This window comes from Schistocerca gregaria, unplaced genomic scaffold (assembly GCF_023897955.1).
Source record: "Schistocerca gregaria isolate iqSchGreg1 unplaced genomic scaffold, iqSchGreg1.2 ptg000077l, whole genome shotgun sequence".
NCBI classification, from domain to species: domain Eukaryota; kingdom Metazoa; phylum Arthropoda; class Insecta; order Orthoptera; family Acrididae; genus Schistocerca; species Schistocerca gregaria.
In genome coordinates, this window is record NW_026061710.1 from 3,213,482 (window position 1) to 3,232,636 (window position 19,155).

Here is a 19,155-nt window from a genome sequence, read left to right on the forward strand (position 1 = left end):
AACTACTACTGGTCTTTCAGGGATCGATCAAAGCGTAGACTGTTTGAGACATTACTCCCGTGGATGAAAGTGCGCATGGTGACTGTTGTATTCAATCCCGATGCAATATCTGTGTTTCATCAACACTCTGATAGTCTACAGATTACAGAATGCCACCAGATGTGCATCGGAAACTACTACTGGTCTTCCAGGGAACGATCAAAGCGTAGACTGTTTGAGACATTACTCCCGTGGAGGTAGTTGCGCATGGTGACTGTTGTATTCAATCCCTATGCAATTTTTGTGTTTCATCAACACTCTGATAGTCCACAGATTACAGAATGCCACCAGATGTGCATCGGAAACTACTACTGGTCTTCCAGGGAACGATCAAAGCGGAGACTGTTTGAGAATTACTCCCATGGAGGGAAGTTCGCATGGTGACTGTTGTGCTCAATCCCGATGCAATTTCTGTGTTTCATCAACACTCTGATACTCCTTAGATTACAGAATGCCCCCAGATGTGCATCGGAAACTACTACTGGTCTTCCAGGGAACGATCAAATCGTAGACTGTTTGAGACATTACTCCAATGGAAGAAAGTTCGCATGGTGACTGATGTATTCAATCCCGATGCAATTTCTGTGTTTCATCAACACTCGGATAGTCCACAGATTACAGAATGACTCCAGATGTGCATCGGAAACTACTACTGGTCTTCCAGGGAACGATCAAAGCGTAGACTGGTTGAGACATTACTCCCTTGGAGGAAAGTGCGCATGGTGACTGTTGTATTCAATCCCGATGCAATTTCTGTGTTTCACAACACTCTGATAGTCCACAGATTACAGAATGCCTCCAGATGTTCATCGGAAACTACTACTGGTCTCCCAGGGAACGATCAAAGCGTAGACTGTCTGTGACATTACTGCCGTGGAGGAAAGTTCGCATGGTGACTGTTGTATTCTATCCCGATGCAATTTCTGTGTTTCATCAACACTCTGATAGTCCACAAATTACGGAAAGCCTCCAGATGAGCATCGGAAACTACTACTGGTCTTCCAGGGAACGATCGAAGCGTAGACTGTTAGAGACATTACTCCCATGGAGGAAAGTGCGCATGGTGACTGCTGTATACAATCCCGATGCAATTTCTGTGTTTCATCAAGACTCTGATAGTCCACAGATTACAGAATGCCTCCAGATGTGCATCGGAAACTACTACTGGTCTTCCAGGGAACGACCAAATCGTAGACTGTTTGAGACATTACTCCCGTGGAGGAAAGTGCGCATGGTGACTGTTGTATTCAATCCCGATGCTATTTCTGTGCTTCATCAACACTCTGACAATCTACAGATTACAGAATGCCACCAGATGAGCATCGGAAACTACTACTGGTCTTCCAGGGAACGATCGAAGCGTAGACTGTTAGAGACATTACTCCCATGGAGGAAAGTGCGCATGGTGACTGTTGTATACAATCCCGATGCAATTTCTGTGTTTCATCAAGACTCTGATAGTCCACAGATTACAGAATGCCTCCAGATGTTCTTCGGAAACTACTACTGGTCTCCCAGGGAACGATCAAAGCGTAGACTGTTTGAGACATTACTGCCGTGGAGGAAAGTTCGCATGGTGACTGTAGTATTCTATCCCGATGCTATTTCTGTGTTTCATCAACACTCTGATACTCCTTAGATTACAGAATGCCTCCAGATGTGCATCGGAAACTACTACTGGTCTTTCAGGGAACGATCAAAGCGTAGACTGTTTGAGACATTACTCCCGTGGAGGAAAGTGCGCATGGTGACTGTTGTATTCAATCCCGATCCAATTTCTGTGTTTCACAACACTCTGATAGTCCACAGATAACAGAATGCCTCCAGATGTTCATCGGAAACTACTACTGGTCTCCCAGGGAACGATCAAAGCGTAGAATGTCTGTGACATTACTGCCGTGGAGGAAAGTTCGCATGGTGACTGTTGTATTCTATCCCGATGCAATTTCTGTGTTTCATCAACACTCTGATAGTCCACAAATTACGGAAAGCCTCCAGATGAGCATCGGAGACTACTACTGGTCTTCCAGGGAACGATCGAAGCGTAGACTGTTAGAGACATTACTCCCATGGAGGAAAGTGCGCATGGTGACTGTTGTATACAATCCCGATGCAATTTTTGTGTTTCATCAAGACTCTGATAGTCCACAGATTACAGAATGCCTCCAGATGTGCATCGGAAACTACTACTGGGCTTCCAGGGAACGATGAAAGCGTAGAGTGTTTGAGACATTACTTCCATGAAGGAAAGTGAGCATGGTGACTGTTGTATTCAATCCCGATGCAATTTCTGTGTTTCACAACACTCTGATAGTCCACAGATTACAGAACGCCTCCAGATGTTCATCGGAAACTACTACTGGTCTCCCAGGGAACGATCAAAGCGTAGACTGTCTGTGACATTACTGCCGTGGAGGAAAGTTCGCATGGTGACTGTTGTATTCTATCCCGATGCAATTTCTGTGTTTCATCAACACTCTGATAGTCCACAAATTACGGAAAGCCTCCAGATGAGCATCGGAAAGTACTACTGGTCTTCCAGGGAACGATCAAAGCGTAGGCTGTTAGAGTCATTACTCCCATGGTGGGAAGTGCGTATGGTGACTGTTGTATTCAATCCCGATGCTATTTCTGTGTTTCAACAACACTCGGATAGTCCACAGATTACAGAATGACTCCAGATGGTCATCGGAAACTACTACTGGTCTTCCAGGGAACGATCAAAGCGTAGACTGTTTGAGACATTACTCCCTTGGAGGAAAGTGCGCATGGTGACTGTTGTATTCAATCCCGATGCAATTTCTGTGTTTCACAACACTCTGATAGTCCACAGATTACAGAATGCCTCCAGATGTTCATCGGAAACTACTACTGGTCTCCCAGGGAACGATCAAAGCGTGGACTGTCTGTGACATTACTGCCGTGGAGGAAAGTTCGCATGGTGACTGTTGTATTCTATCCCGATGCAATTTCTGTGTTTCATCAACACTCTGATAGTCCACAAATTACGGAAAGCCTCCAGATGTGCATCGGAAACTACTACTGGTCTTCCAGGGAACGACCAAATCGTAGACTGTTTGAGACATTACTCCCGTGGAGGAAAGTGCGCATGGTGACTGTTGTATTCAATCCCGATGCAATTTCTGTGCTTCATCAACACTCTGACAATCTACAGATTACAGAATGCCACCAGGTGAGCATCGGAAACTACTACTGGTCTTCCAGGGAACGATCGAAGCGTAGACTGTTAGAGACATTACTCCCATGGAGGAAAGTTCGCATGGTGACTGTAGTATTCTATCCAGATGCAATTTCTGTGTTTCATCAACACTCTGATACTCCTTAGATTACAGAATGCCTCCAGATGTGCATCGGAAACTACTACTGGTCTTCCAGGGAACGATCAAATCGTAGACTGTTTGAGACATTACTCCCGTGGAGGAAAGTGCGCATGGTGACTGTTGTATTCAATCCCGATGCTATTTCTGTGCTTCATCAACACTCTGACAATCTACAGATTACAGAATGCCACCAGATGAGCATCGGAAACTACTACTGGTCTTCCAGGGAACGGTCGAAGCGTAGACTGTTAGAGACATTACTCCCATGGAGGAAAGTGCGCATGGTGACTGTTGTATACAATCCCGATGCAATTTCTGTGTTTCATCAAGACTCTGATAGTCCACCGATTACAGAATGCCTCCAGATGTTCTTCGGAAACTACTACTGGTCTCCCAGGGAACGATCAAAACGTAGACTGTTTGAGACATTACTGCCGTGGAGGAAAGTTCGCATGGTGACTGTAGTATTCTATCCCGATGCAATTTCTGTGTTTCATCAACACTCTGATACTCCTTAGATTACAGAATGCCTCCAGATGTGCATCGGAAACTACTACTGGTCTTCCAGGGAACGATCAAATCGTAGACTGTTTGAGACATTACTCCCGTGGAGGAAAGTGCGAATGGTGACTGTTGTATTCAATCCCGATGCTATTTCTGTGCTTCATCAACACTCTGACAGTCTACAGATTACAGAATGCCACCAGATGTGCATCGGAAACAACTACTGGTCTTTCAGGGAACGATCAAAGCGTAGACTGTTTGAGACATTACTCCCGTGGAGGAAAGTGCGCATGGTGACTGTTGTATTCAATCCCGATCCAATTTCTGTGTTTCACAACACTCTGATAGTCCACAGATTACAGAATGCCTCCAGATGTGCATCGGAAACTACTACTGGTCTCCCAGGGAACGATCAAAGCGTAGAATGTCTGTGACATTACTGCCGTGGAGGAAAGTTCGCATGGTGACTGTTGTATTCTATCCCGATGCAATTTCTGTGTTTCATCAACACTCTGATAGTCCACAAATTACGGAAAGCCTCCAGATGTGCATCGGAAACTACTACTGGGCTTCCAGGGAACGATGAAAGCGTAGAGTGTTTGAGACATTACTTCCATGAAGGAAAGTGAGCATGGTGACTGTTGTATTCAATCCCGATGCAATTTCTGTGTTTCATCAACACTCTGATAGTCCACAGTTACAGAATGCCTCCAGATGTGCATCGGAAAGTACTACTGGGCTTCCAGGGAACTATCAAAGCGTAGACTGTTAGAGACATTACTCCCATGGAGGAGAGTGCGCATGGTGACTGTTGTATTCAATCCCGATTCAATTTCTGTGTTTCATCAACACTCTGATAGTCCACAGATTACTGAATGCCTCCAGATGTGCATCGGAAACTACTACTGGTCTTCCAGGGTACGATCAAACGTAGACTGTTTGAGACATTACTCCCATGGAGGAAAGTGCGCATGGTGACTGTTGTATTCAATCCCGATGCAATTTCTGTGTTTCATCAACACTCTGATAGTCCACAGATTACAGAAAGCATCCAGATGTGCACCTGTAACTACTACTGGTCTTCCAGGGAACGATCAAAGCGTAGGCTGTTAGAGTCATTACTCCCATGGTTGGAAGTGCGTATGGTGACTGTTGTATTCAATCCCGATGCAATATCTGTGTTCCATCAACACTCTGATAGTCTACAGATTACAAAATGCCACCAGATGTGCATCGGAAACTACTACTGGTCTTCCACGAACGATCAAAGCGGAGACTGTTTGAGAATTACTCCCATGGAGGAAAGTGCGCATGGTGACTGTTGTATTCAATCCCGATGCAATATCTGTGTTTCATCAACAATCTGATAGGCCACAGATTACAGAAAGCAACCATATGTGCATCGGAAACTACTACTGGTCTTCCAGCGAACGATCAAAGCGTAGACTCTTAGAGACATTTCTCGCATAGAGGAAAGTGCTCATGGTGACTGTTGTATTCAATCCCGATGCAATTTCTGTGTTTCATCAGTACTCTGACAGTCTACAGATTACAGAATGCCACCAGATGTGCATCGGAAACTACTACTGGTCTTTCAGGGAACGATCAAAGCGTAGACTGTTTGAGACATTACTCCCGTGGATGAAAGTGCGCATGGTGACTGTTGTATTCAATCCCGATGCAATATCTGTGTTTCATCAACACTCTGATAGTCTACAGATTACAGAATGCCACCAGATGTGCATCGGAAACTACTACTGGTCTCCCAGGGAACGATCAAAGCGTAGACTGTCAGTGACATTACTGCCGTGGAGGAAAGTTCGCATGGTGACTGTTGTATTCTATCCCGATGCAATTTCTGTGTTTCATCAACACTCTAATAGTCCACAAATTACGGAAAGCCTCCAGATGAGCATCGGAAACTACTACTGGTCTTCCAGGGAACGATCGAAGCGTAGACTGTTACAGACATTACTCCCATGGAGGAAAGTGCGCATGGTGACTGCTGTATACAATCCCGATGCAATTTCTGTGTTTCATCAAGACTCTGATAGTCCACAGATTACAGAATGCCTCCAGATGTGCATCGGAAACTACTACTGGTCTTCCAGGGAACGACCAAATCGTAGACTGTTTGAGACATTACTCCCGTGGAGGAAAGTGCGCATGGTGACTGTTGTATTCAATCCCGATGCTATTTCTGTGCTTCATCAACACTCTGACAATCTACAGATTACAGAATGCCACCAGATGAGCATCGGAAACTACTACTGGTCTTCCAGGGAACGATCGAAGCGTAGACTCTTAGAGACATTACTCCCATGGAGGAAAGTGCGCATGGTGACTGTTGTATACAATCCCGATGCAATTTCTGTGTTTCATGAAGACTCTGATAGTCCACAGATTACAGAATGCCTCCAGATGTTCTTCGGAAACTACTACTGGTCTCTCAGGGAACGATCAAAGCGTAGACTGTTTGAGACATTACTGCTGTGGAGGAAAGTTCGCATGGTGACTGTAGTATTCTATCCCGATGCAATTTCTGTGTTTCATCAACACTCTGATAGTCCACAAATTACGGAAAGCCTCCAGATGAGCATCGGAGACTACTACTGGTCTTCCAGGGAACGATCGAAGCGTAGACTGTTAGAGACATTACTCCCATGGAGGAAAGTGCGCATGGTGACTGTTGTATACAATCCCGATGCAATTTCTGTGTTTCATCAAGACTCTGATAGTCCACAGATTACAGAATGCCTCCAGATGTGCATCGGAAACTACTACTGGGCTTCCAGGGAACGATGAAAGCGTAGAGTGTTTGAGACATTACTTCCATGAAGGAAAGTGAGCATGGTGACTGTTGTATTCAATCCCGATGCAATTTCTGTGTGTCATCAACACTCTGATAGTCCACAGTTACAGAATGCCTCCAGATGTGCATCGGAAAGTACTACTGGGCTTCCAGGGAACTATCAAAGCGTAGACAGTTAGAGACATTACTCCCATGGTGGAGAGTGAGCATGGTGACTGTTGTATTCAATCCCGATTCAATTTCTGTGTTTCATCAACACTCTGATAGTCCACAGATTACTGAATGCCTCCAGATGTGCATCGGAAACTACTACTGGTCTTCCAGGGTACGATCAAACGTAGACTGTTTGAGACATTACTCCCATGGAGGAAAGTGCGCATGGTGACTGTTGTATTCAATCCCGATGCAATTTCTGTGCTTCATCAACACTCTGATAGTCCACAGTTCACGGAAAGTCTCCAGATGTGCATCGGAAAGTACTGCTGGTCCTACAGGGAACGATCAAAGCGTAGACGGTTTGAGACATTACTCCCGTGGAGGAAAGTGCGCATGGTGACTGTTGTATTCAATCCCGATGCAATTTCTGTGTTTCATCAACACTCTGATAGTCCACAGATTACAGAAAGCATCCAGATGTGCATCTGTAACTACTACTGGTCTTCCAGGGAACGATCAAAGCGTAGGCTGTTAGAGTCATTACTCCCATGGTGGGAAGTGCGTATGGTGACTGTTGTATTCAATCCCGATGCAATATCTGTGTTCCATCAACACTCTGATAGTCTACAGATTACAAAATGCCACCAGATGTGCATCGGAAACTACTACTGGTCTTCCACGAACGATCAAAGCGGAGACTGTTTGAGAATTTTTCCCATGGAGGAAAGTGCGCATGGTGACTGTTGTATTCAATCCCGATGCAATATCTGTGTTTCATCAACAATCTGATAGGCCACAGATTACAGAAAGCATCCATATGTGCATCGGAAACTACTACTGGTCTTCCAGCGAACGATCAAAGCGTAGACTCTTAGAGACATTTCTCGCATAGAGGAAAGTGCTCATGGTGACTGTTGTATTCAATCCCGATGCAATTTCTGTGTTTCATCAGTACTCTGACAGTCTACAGATTACAGAATGCCACCAGATGTGCATCGGAAACTACTACTGGTCTTTCAGGGAACGATCAAAGCGTAGACGGTTTGAGACATTACTCCCGTGGATGAAAGTGCGCATGGTGACTGTTGTATTCAATCCCGATGCAATATCTGTGTTTCATCAACACTCTGATAGTCTACAGATTACAGAATGCCACCAGATGTGCATCGGAAACTACTACTGGTCTCCCAGGGAACGATCAAAGCGTAGACTGTCAGTGACATTACTGCCGTGGATTAAAGTTCGCATGGTGACTGTTGTATTCTATCCCGATGCAATTTCTGTGTTTCATCAACACTCTGATAGTCCACAAATTACGGAAAGCCTCCAGATGAGCATCGGAAACTACTACTGGTCTTCCAGGGAACGATCGAAGCGTAGACTGTTAGAGACATTACTCCCATGGAGGAAAGTGCGCATGGTGACTGCTGTATACAATCCCGATGCAATTTCTGTGTTTCATCAAGACTCTGATAGTCCACAGATTACAGAATGCCTCCAGATGTGCATCGGAAACTACTACTGGTCTTCCAGGGAACGACCAAATCGTAGACTGTTTGAGACATTACTCCCGTGGAGGAAAGTGCGCATGGTGACTGTTGTATTCAATCCCGATGCTATTTCTGTGCTTCATCAACACTCTGACAATCTACAGATTACAGAATGCCACCAGATGAGCATCGGAAACTACTACTGGTCTTCCAGGGAGCGATCGAAGCCTAGACTCTTAGAGACATTACTCCCATGGAGGAAAGTGCGCATGGTGACTGTTGTATACAATCCCGATGCAATTTCTGTGTTTCATCAAGACTCTGATAGTCCACAGATTACAGAATGCCTCCAGATGTTCTTCGGAAACTACTACTGGTCTCTCAGGGAACGATCAAAGCGTAGACTGTTTGAGACATTACTGCTGTGGAGGAAAGTTCGCATGGTGACTGTAGTATTCTATCCCGATGCAATTTCTGTGTTTCATCAACACTCTGATACTCCTTAGATTACAGAATGCCTCCAGATGTGCATCGGAAACTACTACTGGTCTTTCAGGGAACGATCAAAGCGTAGACTGTTTGAGACATTACTCCCGTGGAGGAAAGTGCGCATGGTGACTGTTGTATTCAATCCCGATCCAATTTCTGTGTTTCACAACACTCTGATAGTCCACAGATAACAGAATGCCTCCAGATGTTCATCGGAAACTACTACTGGTCTCCCAGGGAACGATCAAAGCGTAGAATGTCTGTGACATTACTGCCGTGGATTAAAGTTCGCATGGTGACTGTTGTATTCTATCCCGATGCAATTTCTGTGTTTCATCAACACTCTGATAGTCCACAAATTACGGAAAGCCTCCAGATGAGCATCGGAGACTACTACTGGTCTTCCAGGGAACGATCGAAGCGTAGACTGTTAGAGACATTACTCCCATGGAGGAAAGTGCGCATGGTGACTGTTGTATACAATCCCGATGCAATTTCTGTGTTTCATCAAGACTCTGATAGTCCACAGATTACAGAATGCCTCCAGATGTGCATCGGAAACTACTACTGGGCTTCCAGGGAACGATGAAAGCGTAGAGTGTTTGAGACATTACTTCCATGAAGGAAAGTGAGCATGGTGACTGTTGTATTAAATCCCGATGCAATTTCTGTGTGTCATCAACACTCTGATAGTCCACAGTTACAGAATGCCTCCAGATGTGCATCGGAAAGTACTACTGGGCTTCCAGGGAACTATCAAAGCGTAGACAGTTAGAGACATTACTCCCATGGTGGAGAGTGAGCATGGTGACTGTTGTATTCAATCCCGATTCAATTTCTGTGTTTCATCAACACTCTGATAGTCCACAGATTACTGAATGCCTCCAGATGTGCATCGGAAACTACTACTGGTCTTCCAGGGTACGATCAAACGTAGACTGTTTGAGACATTACTCCCATGGAGGAAAGTGCGCATGGTGACTGTTGTATTCAATCCCGATGCAATTTCTGTGCTTCATCAACACTCTGATAGTCCACAGTTTACGGAAAGTCTCCAGATGTGCATCGGAAAGTACTGCTGGTCCTACAGGGAACGATCAAAGCGTAGACGGTTTGAGACATTACTCCCGTGGAGGAAAGTGCGCATGGTGACTGTTGTATTCAATCCCGATGCAATTTCTGTGTTTCATCAACACTCTGAGAGTCTACAGATTACAGAATGCCACCAGATGTGCATCGGAAACTACTACTGGTCTTTCAGGGAACGATCAAAGCGTAGACTGTTTGAGACATTACTCCCGTGGAGGAAAGTGCGCATGGTGACTGTTGTATTCAATCCCGATGCAATTTCAGTGTTTCACAACACTCTGATATTCCACAGATTACAGAATGCCTCCAGATGTTCATCGGAAATTACTACTGGTCTCCCAGGGAACGATCAAAGCGTAGACTGTTTGAGACATTACTGCCGTGGAGGAAAGTTCGCATGGTGACTATCGTATTCTATCCCGATGCAATTTCTGTGTTTCATCAACACTCTGATAGTCCACAAATTACGGAAAGCCTCCAGATGAGCATCGGAAAGTACTACTGGTCTTCCAGGGAACGATCGAAGCGTAGACTGTTAATGACATTACTCCCATGGAGGAAAGTGCGCATGGTGACTTTTGTATTCAATCCCGATGCAATATCTGTGTTTCATCAACACTCTGATAGTCCACAGATTACAGAAAGCATCCAGATGTGCATCTGTAACTACTACTGGTCTTCCAGGGAACGATCAAAGCGTAGGCTGTTAGAGTCATTACTCCCATGGTGGGAAGTGCGTATGGTGACTGTTGTATTCAATCCCGATGCTATTTCTGTGTTTCATCAACACTCTGATAGTCCACAGATTACAGAATGCCTCCAGATGTTCATCGGAAACTACTACTGGTCTCCCAGGGAACGATCAAAGCGTAGACTGTCTGTGACATTACTGCCGTGGAGGAAAGTTCGCATGGTGGCTGTTGTATTCTATCCCGATGCAATTTCTGTGTTTCATCAACACTCTGATAGTCCACAAATTACGGAAAGCCTCCAGATGAGCATCGGAAACTACTACTGGTCTTCCAGGGAACGATCGAAGCGTAGACTGTTAGAGACATTACTCCCATGGAGGAAAGTACGCATGGTGACTGTTGTATACAATCCCGGTGCAATTTCTCTGTTTCATCAAGACTCTGATAGTCCACAGATTACAGAATGCCTCCAGATGTGCATCGGAAACTACTACTGGTCTTCCAGGGAACGACCAAATCGTAGACTGTTTGAGACATTACTCCCGTGGAGGAAAGTGCGCATGGTGACTGTTGTATTCAATCCCGATCCAATTTCTGTGTTTCACAACACTCTGATAGTCCACAGATTACAGAATGCCTCCAGATGTTCATCGGAAACTACTACTGGTCTCCCAGGGAACGATCGAAGCGTAGAATGTCTGTGACATTACTGCCGTGGAGGAAAGTTCGCATGGTGACTGTTGTATTCTATCCCGATGCAATTTCTGTGTTTCATCAACACTCTGATAGTCCACAAATTACGGAAAGCCTCCAGATGAGCATCGGAGACTACTACTGGTCTTCCAGGGAACGATCGAAGCGTAGACTGTTAGAGACATTACTCCCATGGAGGAAAGTGCGCATGGTGACTGTTGTATTCAATCCCGATGCTATTTCTGTGCTTCATCAACACTCTGACAATCTACAGATTACAGAATGCCACCAGATGAGCATCGGAAACTACTACTGGTCTTCCAGGGAACGATCGAAGCGTAGACTGTTAGAGACATTACTCCCATGGAGGAAAGTGCGCATGGTGACTGTTGTATACAATCCCGATGCAATTTCTGTGTTTCATCAAGACTCTGATAGTCCACAGATTACAGAATGCCTCCAGATGTTCTTCGGAAACTACTACTGGTCTCCCAGGGAACGATCAAAACATAGACTGTTTGAGACATTACTGCCGTGGAGGAAAGTTCGCATGGTGACTGTAGTATTCTATCCCGATGCAATTTCTGTGTTTCATCAACACTCTGATACTCCTTAGATTACAGAATGCCTCCAGATGTGCATCGGAAACTACTACTGGTCTTCCAGGGAACGATCAAATCGTAGACTGTTTGAGACATTACTCCCGTGGAGGAAAGTGCGAATGGTGACTATTGTATTCAATCCCGATGCTATTTCTGTGCTTCATCAACACTCTGACAGTCTACAGATTACAGAATGCCACCAGATGTGCATCGGAAACTACTACTGGTCTTTCAGGGAACGATCAAAGCGTAGACTGTTTGAGACATTACTCCCATGGAGGAAAGTGCGCATGGTGACTGTTGTATTCAATCCCGATCCAATTTCTGTGTTTCACAACACTCTGATAGTCCACAGGTTACAGAATGCCTCCAGATGTTCATCGGAAACTACTACTGGTCTCCCAGGGAACGATCAAAGCGTAGAATGTCTGTGACATTACTGCCGTGGAGGAAAGTTCGCATGGTGACTGTTGTATTCTATCCCGATGCAATTTCTGTGTTTCATCAACACTCTGATAGTCCACAAATTACGGAAAGCCTCCAGATGAGCATCGGAGACTACTACTGGTCTTCCAGGGAACGATCGAAGCGTAGACTGATAGAGACATTACTCCCATGGAGGAAAGTGCGCATGGTGACTGTTGTATACAATCCCGATGCAATTTCTGTGTTTCATCAACACTCTGATAGTCCACAGATTACAGAAAGCATCCAGATGTGCATCTGTAACTACTACTGGTCTTCCAGGGAACGATCAAAGCGTAGGCTGTTAGAGTCATTACTCCCATGGTGGGAAGTGCGTATGGTGACTGTTGTATTCAATCCCGATGCAATATCTGTGTTCCATCAACACTCTGATAGTCTACAGATTACAAAATGCCACCAGATGTGCATCGGAAACTACTACTGGTCTTCCACGAGCGATCAAAGCGGAGACTGTTTGAGAATTACTCCCATGGAGGAAAGTGCGCATGGTGACTGTTGTATTCAATCCCGATGCAATATCTGTGTTTCATCAACAATCTGATAGGCCACAGATTACAGAAAGCATCCATATGTGCATCGGAAACTACTACTGGTCTTCCAGCGAACGATCAAAGCGTAGACTCTTAGAGACATTTCTCGCATAGAGGAAAGTGCTCATGGTGACTGTTGTATTCAATCCCGATGCAATTTCTGTGTTTCATCAGTACTCTGACAGTCTACAGATTACAGAATGCCACCAGATGTGCATCGGAAACTACTACTGGTCTTTCAGGGAACGATCAAAGCGTAGACTGTTTGAGACATTACTCCCGTGGATGAAAGTGCGCATGGTGACTGTTGTATTCAATCCCGATGCAATATCTGTGTTTCATCAACACTCTGATAGTCTACAGATTACAGAATGCCACCAGATGTGCATCGGAAACTACTACTGGTCTTCCAGGGAACGATCAAAGCGTAGACTGTTTGAGACATTACTCCCGTGGAGGTAGTTGCGCAGGGTGACTGTTGTATTTAATCCCTATGCAATTTCTGTGTTTCATCAACACTCTGATAGTCCACAGATTACAGAATGCCTCCAGATGTGCATCGGAAATACTACTGGGCTTCCAGGGAACGATGAAAGCGTAGAGTGTTTGAGACATTACTTCCATGAAGGAAAGTGAGCATGGTGACTGTTGTATTCAATCCCGATGCAATTTCTGTGTTTCATCAACACTCTGATAGTCCACAGTTACAGAATGCCTCCAGATGTGCATCGGAAAGTACTACTGGGCTTCCAGGGAACTATCAAAGCGTAGACTGTTAGAGACATTACTCCCGTGGAGGTAGTTGCGCATGGTGACTGTTGTATTCAATCCCGATGCAATTTCTGTGTTTCATCAACACTCTGATACTCCTTAGATTACAGAATGCCTCCAGATGTGCATCGGAAACTACTACTGGTCTTCCAGGGAACGACCAAATCGTAGACTGTTTGAGACATTACTCCCGTGGAGGAAAGTGCGCATGGTGACTGTTGTATTCAATCCCGATCCAATTTCTGTGTTTCACAACACTCTGATAGTCCACAGATTACAGAATGCCTCCAGATGTTCATCGGAAACTACTACTGGTCTCCCAGGGAACGATCGAAGCGTAGAATGTCTGTGACATTACTGCCGTGGAGGAAAGTTCGCATGGTGACTGTTGTATTCTATCCCGATGCAATTTCTGTGTTTCATCAACACTCTGATAGTCCACAAATTACGGAAAGCCTCCAGATGAGCATCGGAGACTACTACTGGTCTTCCAGGGAACGATCGAAGCGTAGACTGTTAGAGACATTACTCCCATGGAGGAAAGTGCGCATGGTGACTGTTGTATTCAATCCCGATGCTATTTCTGTGCTTCATCAACACTCTGACAATCTACAGATTACAGAATGCCACCAGATGAGCATCGGAAACTACTACTGGTCTTCCAGGGAACGATCGAAGCGTAGACTGTTAGAGACATTACTCCCATGGAGGAAAGTGCGCATGGTGACTGTTGTATACAATCCCGATGCAATTTCTGTGTTTCATCAAGACTCTGATAGTCCACAGATTACAGAATGCCTCCAGATGTTCTTCGGAAACTACTACTGGTCTCCCAGGGAACGATCAAAACGTAGACTGTTTGAGACATTACTGCCGTGGAGGAAAGTTCGCATGGTGACTGTAGTATTCTATCCCGATGCAATTTCTGTGTTTCATCAACACTCTGATACTCCTTAGATTACAGAATGCCTCCAGATGTGCATCGGAAACTACTACTGGTCTTCCAGGGAACGATCAAATCGTAGACTGTTTGAGACATTACTCCCGTGGAGGAAAGTGCGAATGGTGACTATTGTATTCAATCCCGATGCTATTTCTGTGCTTCATCAACACTCTGACAGTCTACAGATTACAGAATGCCACCAGATGTGCATCGGAAACTACTACTGGTCTTTCAGGGAACGATCAAAGCGTAGACTGTTTGAGACATTACTCCCGTGGAGGAAAGTGCGCATGGTGACTGTTGTATTCAATCCCGATCCAATTTCTGTGTTTCACAACACTCTGATAGTCCACAGGTTACAGAATGCCTCCAGATGTTCATCGGAAACTACTACTGGTCTCCCAGGGAACGATCAAAGCGTAGAATGTCTGTGACATTACTGCCGTGGAGGAAAGTTCGCATGGTGACTGTTGTATTCTATCCCGATGCAATTTCTGTGTTTCATCAACACTCTGATAGTCCACAAATTACGGAAAGCCTCCAGATGAGCATCGGAGACTACTACTGGTCTTCCAGGGAACGATCGAAGCGTAGACTGATAGAGACATTACTCCCATGGAGGAAAGTGCGCATGGTGACTGTTGTATACAATCCCGATGCAATTTCTGTGTTTCATCAACACTCTGATAGTCCACAGATTACAGAAAGCATCCAGATGTGCATCTGTAACTACTACTGGTCTTCCAGGGAACGATCAAAGCGTAGGCTGTTAGAGTCATTACTCCCATGGTGGGAAGTGCGTATGGTGACTGTTGTATTCAATCCCGATGCAATATCTGTGTTCCATCAACACTCTGATAGTCTACAGATTACAAAATGCCACCAGATGTGCATCGGAAACTACTACTGGTCTTCCACGAGCGATCAAAGCGGAGACTGTTTGAGAATTACTCCCATGGAGGAAAGTGCGCATGGTGACTGTTGTATTCAATCCCGATGCAATATCTGTGTTTCATCAACAATCTGATAGGCCACAGATTACAGAAAGCATCCATATGTGCATCGGAAACTACTACTGGTCTTCCAGCGAACGATCAAAGCGTAGACTCTTAGAGACATTTCTCGCATAGAGGAAAGTGCTCATGGTGACTGTTGTATTCAATCCCGATGCAATTTCTGTGTTTCATCAGTACTCTGACAGTCTACAGATTACAGAATGCCACCAGATGTGCATCGGAAACTACTACTGGTCTTTCAGGGAACGATCAAAGCGTAGACTGTTTGAGACATTACTCCCGTGGATGAAAGTGCGCATGGTGACTGTTGTATTCAATCCCGATGCAATATCTGTGTTTCATCAACACTCTGATAGTCTACAGATTACAGAATGCCACCAGATGTGCATCGGAAACTACTACTGGTCTTCCAGGGAACGATCAAAGCGTAGACTGTTTGAGACATTACTCCCGTGGAGGTAGTTGCGCAGGGTGACTGTTGTATTCAATCCCTATGCAATTTCTGTGTTTCATCAACACTCTGATAGTCCACAGATTACAGAATGCCTCCAGATGTGCATCGGAAATACTACTGGGCTTCCAGGGAACGATGAAAGCGTAGAGTGTTTGATACATTACTTCCATGAAGGAAAGTGAGCATGGTGACTGTTGTATTCAATCCCGATGCAATTTCTGTGTTTCATCAACACTCTGATAGTCCACAGTTACAGAATGCCTCCAGATGTGCATCGGAAAGTACTACTGGGCTTCCAGGGAACTATCAAAGCGTAGACTGTTAGAGACATTACTCCCGTGGAGGTAGTTGCGCATGGTGACTGTTGTATTCAATCCCGATGCAATTTCTGTGTTTCATCAACACTCTGAAACTCCTTAGATTACAGAATGCCTCCAGATGTGCATCGGAAACTACTACTGGTCTTCCAGGGATCGATCAAATCGTAGACTGTTTGAGACATTACTCCCATGGAAGAAAGTTCGCATGGTGACTGTTGTATTCAATCCCGATGCAATTTCTGTGTTTCACAACACTCTGATAGTCCACAGATTACAGAATGCCTCCAGATGTTCATCGGAAACTACTACTGGTCTCCCAGGGAACGATCAAAGCGTAGACTGTCTGTGACATTACTGCCGTGGAGGAAAGTTCGCATGGTGACTGTTGTATTCTATCCCGATGCAATTACTGTGTTTCATCAACACTCTGATAGTCCACAAATTACGGAAAGCCTCCAGATGAGCATCGGAAACTACTACTGGTCTTCCAGGGAACGATCGAAGCGTAGACTGTTAGAGACATTACTCCCATGGAGGAAAGTGCGCATGGTGACTGTTGTATACAATCCAGATGCAATTTCTGTGTTTCATCAAGACTCTGATAGTCCACAGATTACAGAATGCCTCCAGATGTGCATCGGAAACTTCTACTGGTCTTCCAGGGAACGACTAAATCGTAGACTGTTTGAGACATTACTCCCGTGGAGGAAAGTGCGCATGGTGACTGTTGTATTCAATACTGATGCTATTTCTGTGCTTCATCAACACTCTGATAATCTACAGATTACAGAATGCCACCAGATGAGCATCGGAAACTACTACTGGTCTTCCAGTTAACGATCGAAGCGTAGACTGTTTGAGACATTACTCCCGTGGAGGAAAGTGCGCATGGTGACTGTTGTATACAATCCCGATGCAATTTCTGTGTTTCATCAAGACTCTGATAGTCCACAGATTACAGAATGCCTCCAGATGTTCTTCGGAAACTACTACTGGTCTCCCAGGGAACGATCAAAGCGTAGACTGTTTGAGACATTACTGCGGTGGAGGAAAGTTCGCATGGTGACTGTAGTATTCTATCCCGATGCTATTTCTGTGCTTCATCAACACTCTGACAGTCTACAGATTACAGAATGCCACCAGATGTGCATCGGAAACTACTACTGATCTTTCAGGGAACGATCAAAGCGTAGACTGTTTGAGACATTACTCCCGTGGAGGAAAGTGCGCATGGTGACTGTTGTATTCAATCCCGATCCAATTTCTGTTTTTCACAACACTCTGATAGTCCACAGATTACAGAATGCCTCCAGATGTTCATCGGAAACTACTACTGGTCTCCCAGGGAACGATCAAAGCGTAGAATGTCTGTGACATTACTGCCGTGGAGGAAAGTTCGCATGGTGACTGTTGTATTATATCCCGATGCAATTTCTGTGTTTCATCAACACTCTGATAGTCCACAAATTACGGAAGGCCTCCAGATGAGCATCGGAGACTACTACTGGTCTTCCAGGGAACGATCGAAGCGTAGACTGTTAGAGACATTACTCCCATGGAGGAAAGTGCGCATGGTGACTGTTGTATACAATCCCGACGCAATTTCTGTGTTTCATCAAGACTCTGATAGTCCACAGATTACAGAATGCCTCCAGATGTGCATCGGAAACTACTACTGGGCTTCCAGGGAACGATGAAAGCGTAGAGTGTTTGAGACATTACTTCCATGAAGGAAAGTGAGCATGATGACTGTTGTATTCAATCCCGATGCAATTTCTGTGTTTCATCAACACTCTGATAGTCCACAGTTACAGAATGCCTCCAGATGTGCATCGGAAAGTACTACTGGGCTTCCAGGGAACTATCAAAGCGTAGACTGTTAGAGACATTACTCCCATGGAGGAGAGTGCGCATGGTGACTGTTGTATTCAATCCCGATTCAATTTCTGTGTTTCATCAAAACTCTGATAGTCCACAGATTACTGAATGCCTCCAGATGTGCATCGGAAACTACTACCGGTCTTCCAGGGTACGATCAAACGTAGACTGTTTGAGATATTACTCCCATGGAGGAAAGTGCGCGTGGTGACTGTTGTATTCAATCCCGATGCAATTTCTGTGCTTCATCAACACTCTGATAGTCCACAGTTTACGGAAAGTCTCCAGATGTGCATCGGAAAGTACTGCTGGTCCTACAGGGAACGATCAAAGCGTAGACTGTTTGAGACATTACTCCCGTGGAGGAAAGTGCGCATGGTGACTGTTGTATTCAATCCCGATGCAATTTCTGTGTTTCATCAACACTCTGACAGTCTACAGATTACAGAATGCCACCAGATGTGCATCGGAAACTACTACTGGTCTTTCAGGGAACGATCAAAGCGTAGACTGTTTGAGACATTACTCCCGTGGAGGAAAGTGCGCATGGTGACTGTTGTATTCAATCCCGATGCAATTTCTGTGTTTCACAACACTCTGATAGTCCACAGATTACAGAATGCCTCCAGATGTTCATCGGAAACTACTACTGGTCTCCCAGGGAACGATCAAAGCATAGACTGTTAGAGACATTACTGCCGTGGAGGAAAGTTCGCATGGTGACTATTGTATTCTATCCCGATGCAATTTCTGTGTTTCATCAACACTCTGATAGTCCACAAATTACGGAAAGCCTCCAGATGAGCATCGGAAAGTACTACTGGTCTTCCAGGGAACGATCGAAGCGTAG